The sequence below is a fragment of the Leptinotarsa decemlineata genome, unplaced genomic scaffold (genome assembly GCF_025532065.1).
Source record: "Leptinotarsa decemlineata unplaced genomic scaffold, Ldec_3_MD MMD2_tig00026336_RagTag_RagTag, whole genome shotgun sequence".
NCBI classification, from domain to species: Eukaryota; Metazoa; Arthropoda; class Insecta; order Coleoptera; family Chrysomelidae; genus Leptinotarsa; species Leptinotarsa decemlineata.
Window position 1 is genome coordinate 11760774 of NW_027412692.1, and position 13607 is coordinate 11774380.

The 13607-nt window shown below is 35.5% G+C and overlaps 1 protein-coding gene and 1 long non-coding RNA gene across 2 annotated transcripts in view; one reads left to right on the top strand and one right to left on the bottom strand.

Annotated features, from left to right (window-relative positions):
- Positions 1-13607, bottom strand: part of LOC141485795 (uncharacterized) — a 224889-nt gene that overhangs the window by 152390 nt on the left and 58892 nt on the right. The gene's annotated exons all lie outside the window — the stretch shown is intronic.
- Positions 6742-13607, top strand: part of rib (BTB/POZ domain-containing protein ribbon) — a 69768-nt gene continuing 62902 nt past the window's right edge. The window contains exon 1 of the mRNA XM_074183306.1: positions 6742-7096. The gene's annotated coding sequence lies outside the window, so the exon portion shown is untranslated. The remainder of the gene's footprint in view (positions 7097-13607) is intronic.

Sequence of the window (13607 nt, forward strand, 5' to 3'; positions counted from 1 at the left end):
AATGCTTTGCAAATATATTATTCAAATGTTTATACAGGGCGGTTAGCAGCACAATGGGTCCTTTGTGATTACAATCTGCTATCCATTTATTAACACTTAAAGATCCCTATTGAATTACACAAGACCAATTTCGTTCAATTTAGATATATTAGTATGTGAGCCTGAGAATAATTAATTCATTATTGATGTATTCAACGCCGTGCATTGGCACCGAGCTTGAAAATATTAATTTTTGTTCCTATAAAAAATGTTTATATTGCAATAATAGACTTGATATGATCACACAATATTTCATTTAGAAAAATTATAACTTGTGTTAATTTTATTGATTCAATTTGACAATTTTGAAATATGACACACGGAATACTTTATTTTTGGGCAATTATTTGACTCTATTTACAATAATGAAATTTGTATTAGGGTAAATTGAAAGGGGTATACCGGGTGTTTCAAATTCGATCTTAATCATTGGGATCTCGTAAACTATGAAAGATACAAAGATGGTTAAATGGAGCAAAGTTGCGCATTTACCTGATCAACAATATGCCGTTGAGAAAGTTCTGAAATTCCAAGTATATCCGGAGATATCCGGAAAAACTTCGGAAAATGGTTTTTATTTTTTTCTGACTTTATTTTTCGAAGGATTCGAAAATAAATTGCAGTTCCACATTGCCACTTTTTCCCTGCTACATAATGATGTTTTCAGATTTGCTATCTGACGTTTCGTCTTCTGGCCACCATCATCAACTTTATTTTTTCTTACGGGCGCTACAGTGCATTCTTTCTGTTTTGGATAGTACCAAATTTTACCTTTTCAGTGATGTATCATAAGTTGTCATTCTTTTTCGAGAAATTTAAAATATTGAAAAAAATTTATTCTTATCATAATAGGCTGTGATTTTGATGTTTCTAAATTTGACTTTCAATTTGTTACACTCAATGACATTTTGTCATTGTTCAAGTCATTGAATTTTTGGTGAAAATAGGCTTTCACGAATTAAAAAAAGAGATATGATACAAATTCATTACAAATACGATAGAAACAGTGTTAAGACATCGGAAATGTATTCAAACTTTTAACCCGAAAGGCAAGAACCACATCGAACTATGTTCAAGTTATTGGATCAAAATCTTACCGAGTTTGGTTCATTTGAAAAGCCGAGGAAAAAATACGGAGACAGAATGGACCAGGAAACTGAAGAAAATTTGATAAATGAGGTATGTATGAGGTTAGACATTGTGTCCTTTTCAATAAAAATTAATAATTTGCAGAAAAACATGAACCCGGGAAAACTACGCGTCAAATTTCCTCCGAAAAGAATATTTGTCATAGAAGTGCTTGGAGACATCAGTCATTGTCTATAATGGTTGTAAAATTTTCAAACATTTGTCAAAAAATGTCACAGAAATAAAATCTTTACAATGCTTCAGGAAGGCTGTGAAAGGATTTTCAATTCAATTAATCACCAATCTCTCTACCTTTGACTGGACTATCTGATTTCAAAAATCTTGAAATTATGTTTGACTCCTTTACATGAATATTAGTGAGTTCCAAAATCTATAAGGCTCTGTTGGTGTGTTAGGAAACCATTTCTCTTTTGAAACTATACCATGTGCACTTGCTAAAAGGAACATTCAATGTCCTAAGTGTCCTATAGTGACTATAGTTTCTACAATTCCAAGAAATAAGAAACGCGATTTCAAAATCGAGACTTTTTGTTCAATTTTTCGTGACAAATCCTGTAAAAACTACTATATGTTTCTATACACACAATTAGCAGTGATACACCTCGTATCACTGCTAATTTGTGTCTCTACACTCCACCTGAAAAAATTTCCTATACCCAGCCGCATATTATTGGAAAAAAATGTTTGTCGTTCCTTAGTACGACTCTGTACAAGCAGACTTGTCTGGAAAATCACGTGCACTATGCATGATGATGTTTTGGAGCACTATGTTTCTTGGTTGGACAGAGTATAGAAGCATTATTTATGAATTACAATATTTGGAACCAACCTTGCACTTTTAAAAACAAAACTATTGAGTGGACTTTAATTTACTCTGTTAACTCAAGCTGCTTCATTCATTCTGTTGAAAAGTAATAAATCTTGAATTTTATTCGAATTGGACATATTCACAATCATGCCACGAGACAAAACCAAATTACGGTCAAAAATTACAATACAAAGTTTGGAAAAAAAGTCGATATATCACGATGAGATCATTATATTCCACTACACAATTTAATTACTGGAATTTTATAGTTTGCATTTTTTCTATTACACTTAAACTCGTTTTCAACATGTACTTCCTGTAACAAATTTCATATTTGACTGCATTTTGTTGTTATTTTTTTTTTTCAAGATAGGTATGTGCTTATTGTAAAATATCTTATATCTCTAATAATTTGTAGTTAGTTATAGCCCTAACTATGAGTATTTATTGTTTCTTGGGGCAATAAACTGAATTGAATATAACTGATTTCTCAGTACAAATAACTTAGGTACATTTTTCAATGTAATAATATTCTAAATATTATTACTTGGAACAGTAAACTATTAATACACCTTGCACCCAGACTATTGCCATGTGTTCTACTCTCTACTCGTCAATAGATGCATATTAATAGGAAACACTACAGAATAAGTTAACCCTGTACAAGGATCTTTTTATATGGGGTTTTCCTCTCCTGTCTAAGGTCTGATAACTTTGTAGGCGGGTAATTCTCCAATTAAACGATAAAGAAGACTTTATACTAGAAGTAATTAACGTTTTTTCAATGTGGAGAGCTTAAAATAGGTAGAATTTGAGGGGAGTCAATTGTTGAGTGACGAACGCTTTCCAATATTTCGAAAAGTATATACGATATTGTTATTCCTACGAGAACCTCCATTTTATAACAGTAGGGCATTAGTAACAGTATGAAATTCATACAGAAGAATAATAGTTTAAAAAACTAAAAAAAATAAATAGCAACACAAACTAGAAAAATAAAGAAAAATTCGAAACTAATTTAAGATGAATTAAAGGGGTTATATTTTTAGGAGCGATTAATTTTTGTATAGAATTACTTATCTACAAACTGATTACTTCCTTCCTTTATTTGGAAGATTCCCTCATCTTTTTTGTATCGAGATGGAATAGTAGAAAGCCAAAAACTTTCTTTTCCAATAATTTAAGATTGTGTTCAACATCGTCATATAGATTTATGTAACTAATGACTTTCAATAAGTCTCAAATCAGAATGAATCTATTTACAAAAAAATCATTTTGTTGTAGAAAAGCCTGGGATGTTTTAATTTTATCTGCGATCTCAGATCTCCACAAAGATAATAATGTTTTTTCTTTTCCTTCAATAATAAAATAGTAGTTTTCGTTAGCTTCCCAATACACAGGTTCAAGAATAGAATATGTATTTTTCAGTATATTCCAACGATATATTCCCAATTTTTCAGTATCAAAATTCATAATGCTATATTCGCTACAATCTCTTCCTTTTCGTTACGACTCGTAGAGTTTAATTTCCGTTCAAGTCATTTAATTCTGAAAGAATGATCATATGATCTGAAATATCATCATCTAAAACACAGCAAGTTTCTTCGTTAGGGAAGTTCATGAATAATTGATCAATTATAGTACTAGTAGTGTCAGTTAATCGAGTGGGCTAACTCCACTGTATCGTAGAGAGAGGCACTACCACTAAACTACTAATTTAGTGGGGAAAACAGAATTGAAACTTTCTATGTTTTTACCACTTTTATTTGTAACTATTGTTATTGCAGTTTCGTCCTACAAGGGCATTTTCAAACTTATACATTAAACTAACAGTAGTTTATTACATTAGCCCTTATGTAGCATCCCTCTACGTGATAATAGATGTATTTGGCTTGACTAAGTATCTGAATTTACAATTAACAATGCGAATATGCTAATTTGAAAACCGGTGAATAAACTAAATCGATTTGATCATTTAACAGGTTGCACCCGCAATGTTTATGCTTGTGAATTTCCGAGGATTCTAAATAATTGAGTTTATAACCCTATCCTCGTGTGAACACGTATTTCTGCGAGCTCACTGAAATTCGTGTTGAATCCGTTTTTTTTTCTCGGAATCACGATTATCTCCTTTATATCAAATACCATTGTGAACTTACGTTACCCAAAGTTCCCAGGAAAAAAACAGTGAATTACTCAGCTTGATATGGCGTCCGCTTGCAAAAAGTGTAACAAAACAGTCAACGATCGATCGCCTGGCATACAGTGCCTTTTTTGTAAGAAGTACTTTCATGCCAAATATTTGGGTATGAGTAAAGAACAATATTCCACATTCACCGATATACAAGGTCCCGTCTATAGGTGCGAGGACTGTCGAACTCCAATCCTAACACCCCCAAGGAAATGGATTGGGAGAATTGTCGGGAGCTAATTACAGCAATTAAAGATCTCAAGTCAGTGGTCAGCTGGGTATCTCGAATTCCGAGGTGAACTTACTATAATGACTGGACTATGTGGCTAATTGTAAACATTGGAAAACGACGGATGGGACTTGGTATTGTCTATCGTCCTCCTCGTTCTAATGTTGACAACTGTATGAGGGAATTGGGTGAGATGTTGGAGAGAATTTATTTAGAAGTGGACTTTATTGTTTTGATGGGTGATATTAATATAAATTTGTTACATGGAACTACCCCCGATATCAGTAAATTCAAGAATATTTTGTTTAACTTGGATTTGTGCCAGATAGTAAATGATCCCACCCGTATTACCAATAATTCAGCTTCATTGATAGATGTAATATGTGTCAGTAATGGGATGGAAGTAGAACACTGCAATACAATTGATATGCTCGGTATAACTGATCATATGATGACTGTCTGTAGCCTGGAACTTGAAAAGAAACAGGTATGTAACAATTTATTTTATTTCAGAAAGTTCAGAAACTTCAACACGGACAACTTTGCGTTAGACGCAAATAGTAAACCATGGGGAGATATAGTGTATCTATACGATATCAACGAGAAAGTCAACTTCATCAATAACCACATCTTGTCGCTTTTCGGTATTCATGCTCCACTTTGTTTAATTAACAAAATGAAAAAACTCGAAGATTTGTTCCTTACATCACTCATAATATCAAGCTCATGATTGAAACGAAAAACAAAGCTCATCGAAGGTATTTGCGAACTAGATCTGATACAGATAGAGCATATTATATTACGCTTCGAAATTATGTCAACGAAGCTGTGAAACGTGATAAATCTGCCTATATGCAATTTGTGCTTGACAAAAATAACGTTAAGACGATGGGGCGCTATCTTAGCGACTGGGGTGCATGCACAAAATCGACTCTCAAAACGACTAATATTCCTTTAGAACTCCGTGAGCCTGATTTACTTAACAATTATTTTTTTAATGTTGCCGGTAATACCTCCGTAAATGCGGAACTACTATCATTCTATAATAATAACCTTCTGGGAAGTAACTTGAAATTCTTATTTACTGATATAACTAGTGATCATGTCTGGGATGCTCTGAAATCTCTGAAATCGCAGGCATTGGGTTTAGATAATATTAGTCTGAAAATTATAACAATTGTGTTGCCTTTCTACATAGAGGAAGTAAAACACATTTTCAATGAATCCTTGAGAACAGGTACATTTCCTGAATTGTGGAAAATTGTGGGACATGTGGGACAATGCGGACGAAATTTCCAAAAACGGTATGCTGAACATGAAAGGTCCTTCAGACTAGGAAAAAATGATTCGACGTTTCCAAACCATTCCTTGGCATTCAACCACAAGTTCCGGAATCTGAACGATACGGAAATTTTGCACTATGCAAGGAAGGGTTGCAAACTTAACTATTTAGAATCCTTGGACATTCATAAGCATAAACATCGCGGGTGCAACCTGTTACATGATCAAATCGATTTAGTTTACTCACCGGTTTTCAAATTGGCACATCCGCATTGTAAACTGTGAATTCAAGTACTCAATCAAGCAAAGTACCTCTATTGGTACCTACAGGGGTGGTATATAAGGGCTAATGTAATAAACCATTGTTAGTTTAATGTATACGTTTGAAAGTGTCCTTATAGGACGAAACTGCAGTAACGTTAGTTACAAATAAAAGTGGTAAAAAATATAGAAAGTTTCAATTCCTTTTTCTTCATTATGATTTCCAACCACGTAGTAACGGCTACATCCATCAATCAATACTAATTTAGTTTTACCCCAAAAAAATTTCAAACTTTTGCCGTTTCCGTTTGTATAGACAATTCGACACCGCAAATTTTCAATCCAGAAACTAGGTTGACGAAAACTTGATTGTTCAAATAAAAAACCGCTACAATTTTGCCAGTTGACTTCAAATTTAGCAACACTTGCACCACATCACATTTATCACGATCTTTCACTTCATTGAAATTATCAACTAAGACCCAACAAGTGGCTCCAAACCCAATCACCGACCAACTGGATATCATCACTGTAACGCCAATTGGAGCTTGCTAAGAGAAACACGCAGCAGGACCGCAGCAGCAATCGCCTCCGTCCTTCCAGGACACACTGCGATTCGCAAGTTCGCGAATGAACCGTCTAATCAAGGCGGCTGGCGAACCCCCAACGCCAGCTTCGACGATCGTCGGTTTTTGCACACGTCGCGCTCGTATGTTTTGCCTGACACATGATTCGCAATGTTGAGTACGGTCAGGAGGAATTTCCTGTGCCAATGGCAATGTCCTTATGGTAGGTTAGTAACTTAGCGGTATTTTGCGTGTATTCGCGTAACGGTTTGCAAGGACGAGCGTGAGTGCGAATATTTTAAATGCCGACGGCACCGGAATTTGGCGCCGGGGTGCTTCAGGATGAATACAGGGGGAAGCGAGGCAGTGTGGAGACGCGTCAATGTTGTTTTATTGAGGAATGTTAACTTGATTTGGGATTTATCGCGTAGAAATATCGTGGATATGGATCTAATTCCCATGTTACAGAAATAAACTACAGAATATTGGATTGACCAGTGCTTTCAAGTGCTATGTCCGGGACAAGTAGTTGCTGTTGATGTATTTGGTTGTTCTGGCAAAATATTGTAACGGTGAGTACTAGGAATGGTACCACGACTCAAAACCGAAGAAAAACCCTGAAATTCATCATTGTTATGATGAACTGAAATCACTTGACATATTCATTGAACTATTATTCCGTTGAAATGTTTGAAATAAATTTACATACGAAGTATAGTTCAAGTAAACGATATAGTGTAACCTACCTTCCAACAGCTCTCCTTTAATAATTTAGTTAGGGAGATAACTAATTTTGTTATTCAATAATCATTTCTGAATATATAAGAATCACAATAACTATATAATACATAAAATAAAAATGTATATGTTACGGGCATTTTGATAAGTCCGGGCACTGTTAATAATGGCCGGTCTGTATTCATAATGCCCGACTCTATGGGGCAATGTGATTGAAACAGTATGATTAATAACTTTTTCTACACCCGTACTCTAACAATACACTTATATGACCATAATCCGTTTCATAATGATATCCATTATGATACAGATTTTTCATAACGATACAGATTATCAACCAATAGAAACCCATTATTTTTCAATCAAGAATCCTGTTCCTTTGTTTGTCCTAGATTCTAACCTAAGTAACTAATTGCTTTATTTGTCAAATTCAGTTTTCATATTACCTACCTATATTATCAAAATGTCTGAAAACAGCGATATAAAAGGAATACCATCGACTCCAATATTTTTAAAAGATCAGATTAATTACAGTTGTTATATTCAATATAAATATAATTAGACTCTTTATAGTTTTCATATATCCATGACAATACCATTAAGTTTATGTTTTTTTTTAAAATATGAGTTAATTACTGTTCAATACAAATATAATATTTATAGTTTTTCATTATTTATCGGGTTTAGAAAAAATAGCGTATGCAACTCTCATGTAATGGTTATTAATACACTCGCATATACCATACAAAACTCGCCTTCGGCTCGTTTCGTATCCCCGTTAATGCTCGTGTCTTAATAACCATCATTACATGATCGTTGCATAATATACTATTTCCCGGCCATTATGAATAATGCCCACCCTATCTTGGGCAAAGTAATAAAATAGGTGAACTGTAGTGTTTTTGTTTATTAAATGAAACAAAACTTACAAAATTTTCATGAAAAGTTAACAAAAAATAAACTATTGAACATAATAGTTGAAAAATAAATAGTTCAAAATGTAATAACACCAGTAATTACCTACTTTCATTTTGATAAAAATATCGCTTAAGAACAATAGTTTAAAAATTAGTAAACTGAGAAAAATTAATTGAAATATCTAATAATTAAGGACTGCACAAGAAAGTTTAGAATTATTTATTCGTGCAAGATGAGCTTTTGTGACATTTCGAATTGCAAAGAATGTTTGATTTCTTGCATTTACAATGTTCTGAATTGCAGTCACCACTACAGTTATAATGCTAGAAGCCTTGTCAATCAAAATGACAGTCTTTTCGAGCACATTCTCGAAAAGTAATATCAACTTTTGGAACATCGTCGATCTAAATGAACTTTTCTTTACAGTAAACTAATTTCTGGAGTACAGTTGGTTTAAAATACCGTGTTCAGTTCCAAGTTTGTAAAGTTAATATAATAAATATAATAATTTGTGATATACTGTTTGGAACCTTTGGTGTAGTAATGAATATTACTGGAGTAAATATATTTAGATAGACAATATTGTGAAACTAATTTTATATAGCTGAAAATTGTTCTATATATAGCTGTAACATTTAAACATACATAAGGACATATTGTAAATAATAGAAAGGCCAATTGTAAAATTAATTTAGGGTGGTACACTTGTATGGGTGGTATTACTGATTACCTACCTGTATGATTAGTATAAGTAGCTTTAGTTTTGAGTAGTTATTAGTTTTATCTTCCTCTTGAAGATGATCACTTGGTGATCGAAACACGTGTCGAGGTGTAAAAATAACGATTTGGTGTTGGGAAAAAACTCCAGTAATATTCAGATATAATAATAGCAACTATATTACGACTATCCGTCTTGGCTCGATCTAAATCTGGTATCCTTACGCGAACGCTTTGGCCTATTTCTGCAATAGGAAATTTTGCATTTGAACGCGCCAATATTTTTTCGGCTTACTTATCAAGTGATTCTTTAGCAGCGTTACGTAAAGATGCAGCCTCCTCATTATCAGAATTTTCCTTTTCATTGCTCATATTGGCAGAAGGCTGTTGATCGGCTGCTCGCGGGTTTTCATTTATTATGTCCACACTCACAGTGGGTTGCTGATTTTCTGATAGACTATCGGCAGAATGTTGTTCCAGTTCAGAAGGCTGTCGATCGTCTGGTCGAAGGTTTTCATTTATTATGTCCACAGTAGGTTGCTAATTTGTTGGTTGAATATCGTCAGATTGTTGTTCCAGTTTGGAACGGGGTTCAGGTTCAATCGTAACAGAAATAGAACCAGTAACAGCGGCTGAGTTTTCATATATGTTATCGCTGTCTTCGTTTAGGGTATCATCCGCTCGTTTTGACCTTCACCGGAATCACCATCTTTTAACATTGCATCAAGTTCATCTTCACTTACTATCTCCGTTAACCCGTCAAATGATGGCAAGAAAATTAAACGAATTAAGATTCGAAGTTATTTCTGCCCTACCCATCATTCTCGCACTTCGATAACTTTCTCACCGGTGAAACCTTCGCCAATCAGAACTTCATCATCATGTACACTGATTCAAATGGATTTTTTTTTGTCCCTTGGGAGCTGTTTGACTTGTCCATTTAGTCCAAGTCTCCAGAAAACACTTCAGCCTCTTAGGCTTATTGCGTTTATTCTCCCATCTTCTCATGACACCCATTCCCATCAGTCTCGTTCCCTGTACTAGTTTGTACAGGTTCCGTGTTGAATGTTCGTCATATTCTTCTAGACGTGATTTCGTATGTCCATATATTGCCTGCCTCCTGAGATTCAGTGCCTCACATTCGCATAAGATGTATAGAGCTGTTTCTATCACTTCGTTACATAATCTGCAGCTGAGGTCTCAGTTGTACAGCCCCATTTTATTCAGATGTCCTCTAAGCGGACAATGACCGGTTAGTAATCCCTACTATACAGGCTGTAAATAAATGAGTGTAAAACATTCAAGGAGGTGATTCCTCATCAAAAAAAGATAGGATATATCATATAAAGAAATTTCATTGGAGCATCCCTTGTTAAGATACAGCCCCTTAAAGGGGGTACATAAAATTTGTATAACAATTTTTTTCACAAGCACTGAAAAAATTATAATATTGAAATTAACCTGACGTTTTGAACTACCAAAAAGACACTCAGCCAGAAATTCATTTGGTTTACCCCATGGTTGTGAGGGGTGGAAAACGCAACCCCTAAAATTTATTTCCAATGTAACTTTTTGTCTTATTATTTGTTTACCATTTAAAAATTTATTTCCGATAGCCTGTTTCATTCTAAACAAAAAATGTCTCTTGGGTTTTTTGCACAAAATGAACCAGTTCGCAGCAAAAAATTATTTTACGAACAACTACAGAGATACATCGTCATAAATGCGAAAATACGAAAGTAATCTATCTAGTAGGTCGCTATTAGCGATAGTGGCAATTAAATTGGTATGACGCTGTCAGTTTTTGAATTTTCGAAATTGAATTAATACTAATTGTGTGTTGTTGTTCTGTTTTCAATTTGTTACTTTAATAATTCACTTGTTATTAAAATGGCACACATAAATGAGGAAATGGCTGATATGCATTACGTTTACGGTCTGTCGCAGGGGAATGGGTTAGAAGCTTCTAGAAGATTTGCTGAAATGTATCCTCAACGGCAGCATCCTTCACATATAATATTTGCTCGACTTCATCAACAATTACGAGAATATGGTTCATTCGATAAAAGAACGCAGGATTGTGGTCGCCATCGAGAAGTACGACCACCACAGCTTGAGGAAGCAGTACTAGAAAGATTGCTTTCCAGCTAAATGTTGATCATATGACGGTTTTTCGAATTGTAAAGGAACAACTCTTACACCCGTACCATCTGCAACGAGTACAGGCACTATTGCCGCGAGACTTTCCGAACCGTCTTGAATTTTGCAATTGGGTGCTGGAAATGATTAGGAGAAATTGTGACTTTCTGAAGACGATAGAATTCACAAACAAATGTAGTTTTTCTCGGAACAAGAATATTAATTTTCATAATTACCACATATGGGCTGATGAACACCCTCACGCAATTGTCGAAACTACCATCAAGAACAGTTTTCTCTTAACGTGTGGCTCGAAGTTATTGAGGATGATTTAATTGGGCCTCATTTTTTACCTCCTCGATTAAATGGTGAGGCATACGTTCAATTTTTAAGAGAAGTGGGGCTCCCGCCCATTTTAGTCAAGTAGCACGTCAGCATTTAACTGAAACATATGCAAATCAGTGGATAAGTCGAGGAGGACCACAAAACTGGCCCGCTCGATCCCTGGATCTCAATCCTCTCAATTTCTCTATTTGGGGCCATTTACAGCATTTGGTTTATCGTACTCCTCTTCGCGATGTAGAGGACTTGAGAAACCGCATAATCGATGCGTGCAGGGTAATCAGAGAGACTCCAGGAATATTTGAGCGAATACGTGGCTCAATGCGCCGACGTCTAGACGCATGCGTAATGTCTGAAGGTAGACATATTGAACATTTACTATGATTTCTACATGTTGTGTGTTTTGTTATTAATAAATTAGTTTTGTTTATTGCCATTAATCGTTTAATGCAGTTACTAACTACAAAATAGCAATAAATCCAGTTCGCATTTATGACGATGTATCTCTGTAGTTGTTGTAGTTGTTCGTGAAATAATTTTTTGCTGCGAACTGGTTTATTTTGAGCAAAAAACCCAAGAGACATTTTTTGTTTAGGAATAAAATTTTAAATGGTAAACAAATAATAAGACAAAATGTTGCATTGGAAATAAATTTTGGGGGCTGCGTTTTCCACCCCTTACAACCATGGAGTAAACCAAATAAATTACTGGCTAAGTGTCTTTTTGATAGTACAAAACGTCAGGTTAATTTCAATATTGTAACTTTTTCAGTGCTTGCGAAAAAAATTGTTATACAAATTTTATGTACCCCCTTTAAGGGGCTGTATCTGAACAAGGGATGCTCTAATGAAGTTTCTTTATATGAAAGATCCTATATTTTTTTCGATGAGGAATCACCTCCTTAAATGTTTTACACTCATTCAGTTACACCCTGTATTGAAGTTGTTCTTCGATTATTTTCTTGGACGGTTCCCTAATGAAGGTTCTACTGTGTTTGTTGCCAGGTACTTTTGTCCACTACTCCGTGTGCTTCTTATTGGTCCTTGTCCTGGTTTCGTACCAATGATTCTGGTACCCCCAGAGCTGGTTCAGGACCTATATATGAAGTTGATGATGTATGTCTAGCGCATTCATCAGCTTTATCATTACCTGTGATTCCTGAATGGCCTGGCATCCAGTACAAAGTTGATTTGCTCCTGTTTGCAAGTTCATTCCGTTCTTCATGGCATTCCAGACCAGTTTTGATGTCACCTTCGGGTTTGTCAGAGCCCCTAGTGCGCTCTTGCTGTCTGTTAAAATATTGATCCGCTCATTTCTTTGAGGTCTCAGTTTAATAGGCCTTGCACACTGCAAGATAGCATACACTTCCGCCTGAAAGACGGATGTGTACAGTCCTAGCGGAAAGCTGTAGTTTAAATTTCTATCCGCTCGGTATATTCCAAGCCCCCGTTCCATGTTTGGTCTTCGATCCATCTGTATACAGGGTGTTTCTTCCAAACATGTTTTCGGAATGACTAATGGTCTTCCACTCTTCACGGCTTATGCTTTTGGCCGTGAAGTTTGTGTTAAAGGTGTACTTCGCTGTCATGTGGTCCGTGCACATATTCAATATGTGCTCCTCCATTTGTTCCGAAATTTTTGTTCGGTCCGATCTTTTGTAGTTCGGAGAGTTTTCCAGTGTGAATCGGCTCATCCTGGCCTCCCCCATTATCACAAAGTGTAAAGGAGGTAGATTCAGGAGTGTCTCCAATGCAGCTGTTGGGGTAGTTCTCATTGCTCCCGTTATTCCCAAACATGCAAGTATTTGCACCTTGCCTAGTTTGTTGATAGCGGTCGCCTGCTTCATCTTTGGCCACCAGACCAGAGATGCGTATGTTATCATGGGTTTAACCACCATCGTGTATAGCCAATATACCATGTCTGGTTTTAGCTCCTATGTTTTTCCATAGGTGCGTCTGGCGAGCATCACTGCTACCTCTGCTTTCCTCTTTATCCTGTCCAAGTGTTGGTTCCAGGTCAATTTGAAATCTAGAATTACTCCCAGATATTTAACCTTCCCCGACACTTGTATTTCTTCACCTCGAAGTTTTAGAGGTTCGAGACTCTCCGTTTTAGTCCTCTTAGTGAATGCTACTATGGTCGATTTGGATGGGCTTTTGTTAAGCCCTTCTTCTTTGGTCCATCTTGTTATAATATTCAGGGCCTGCTGCATGCATCTCTTCACTACAT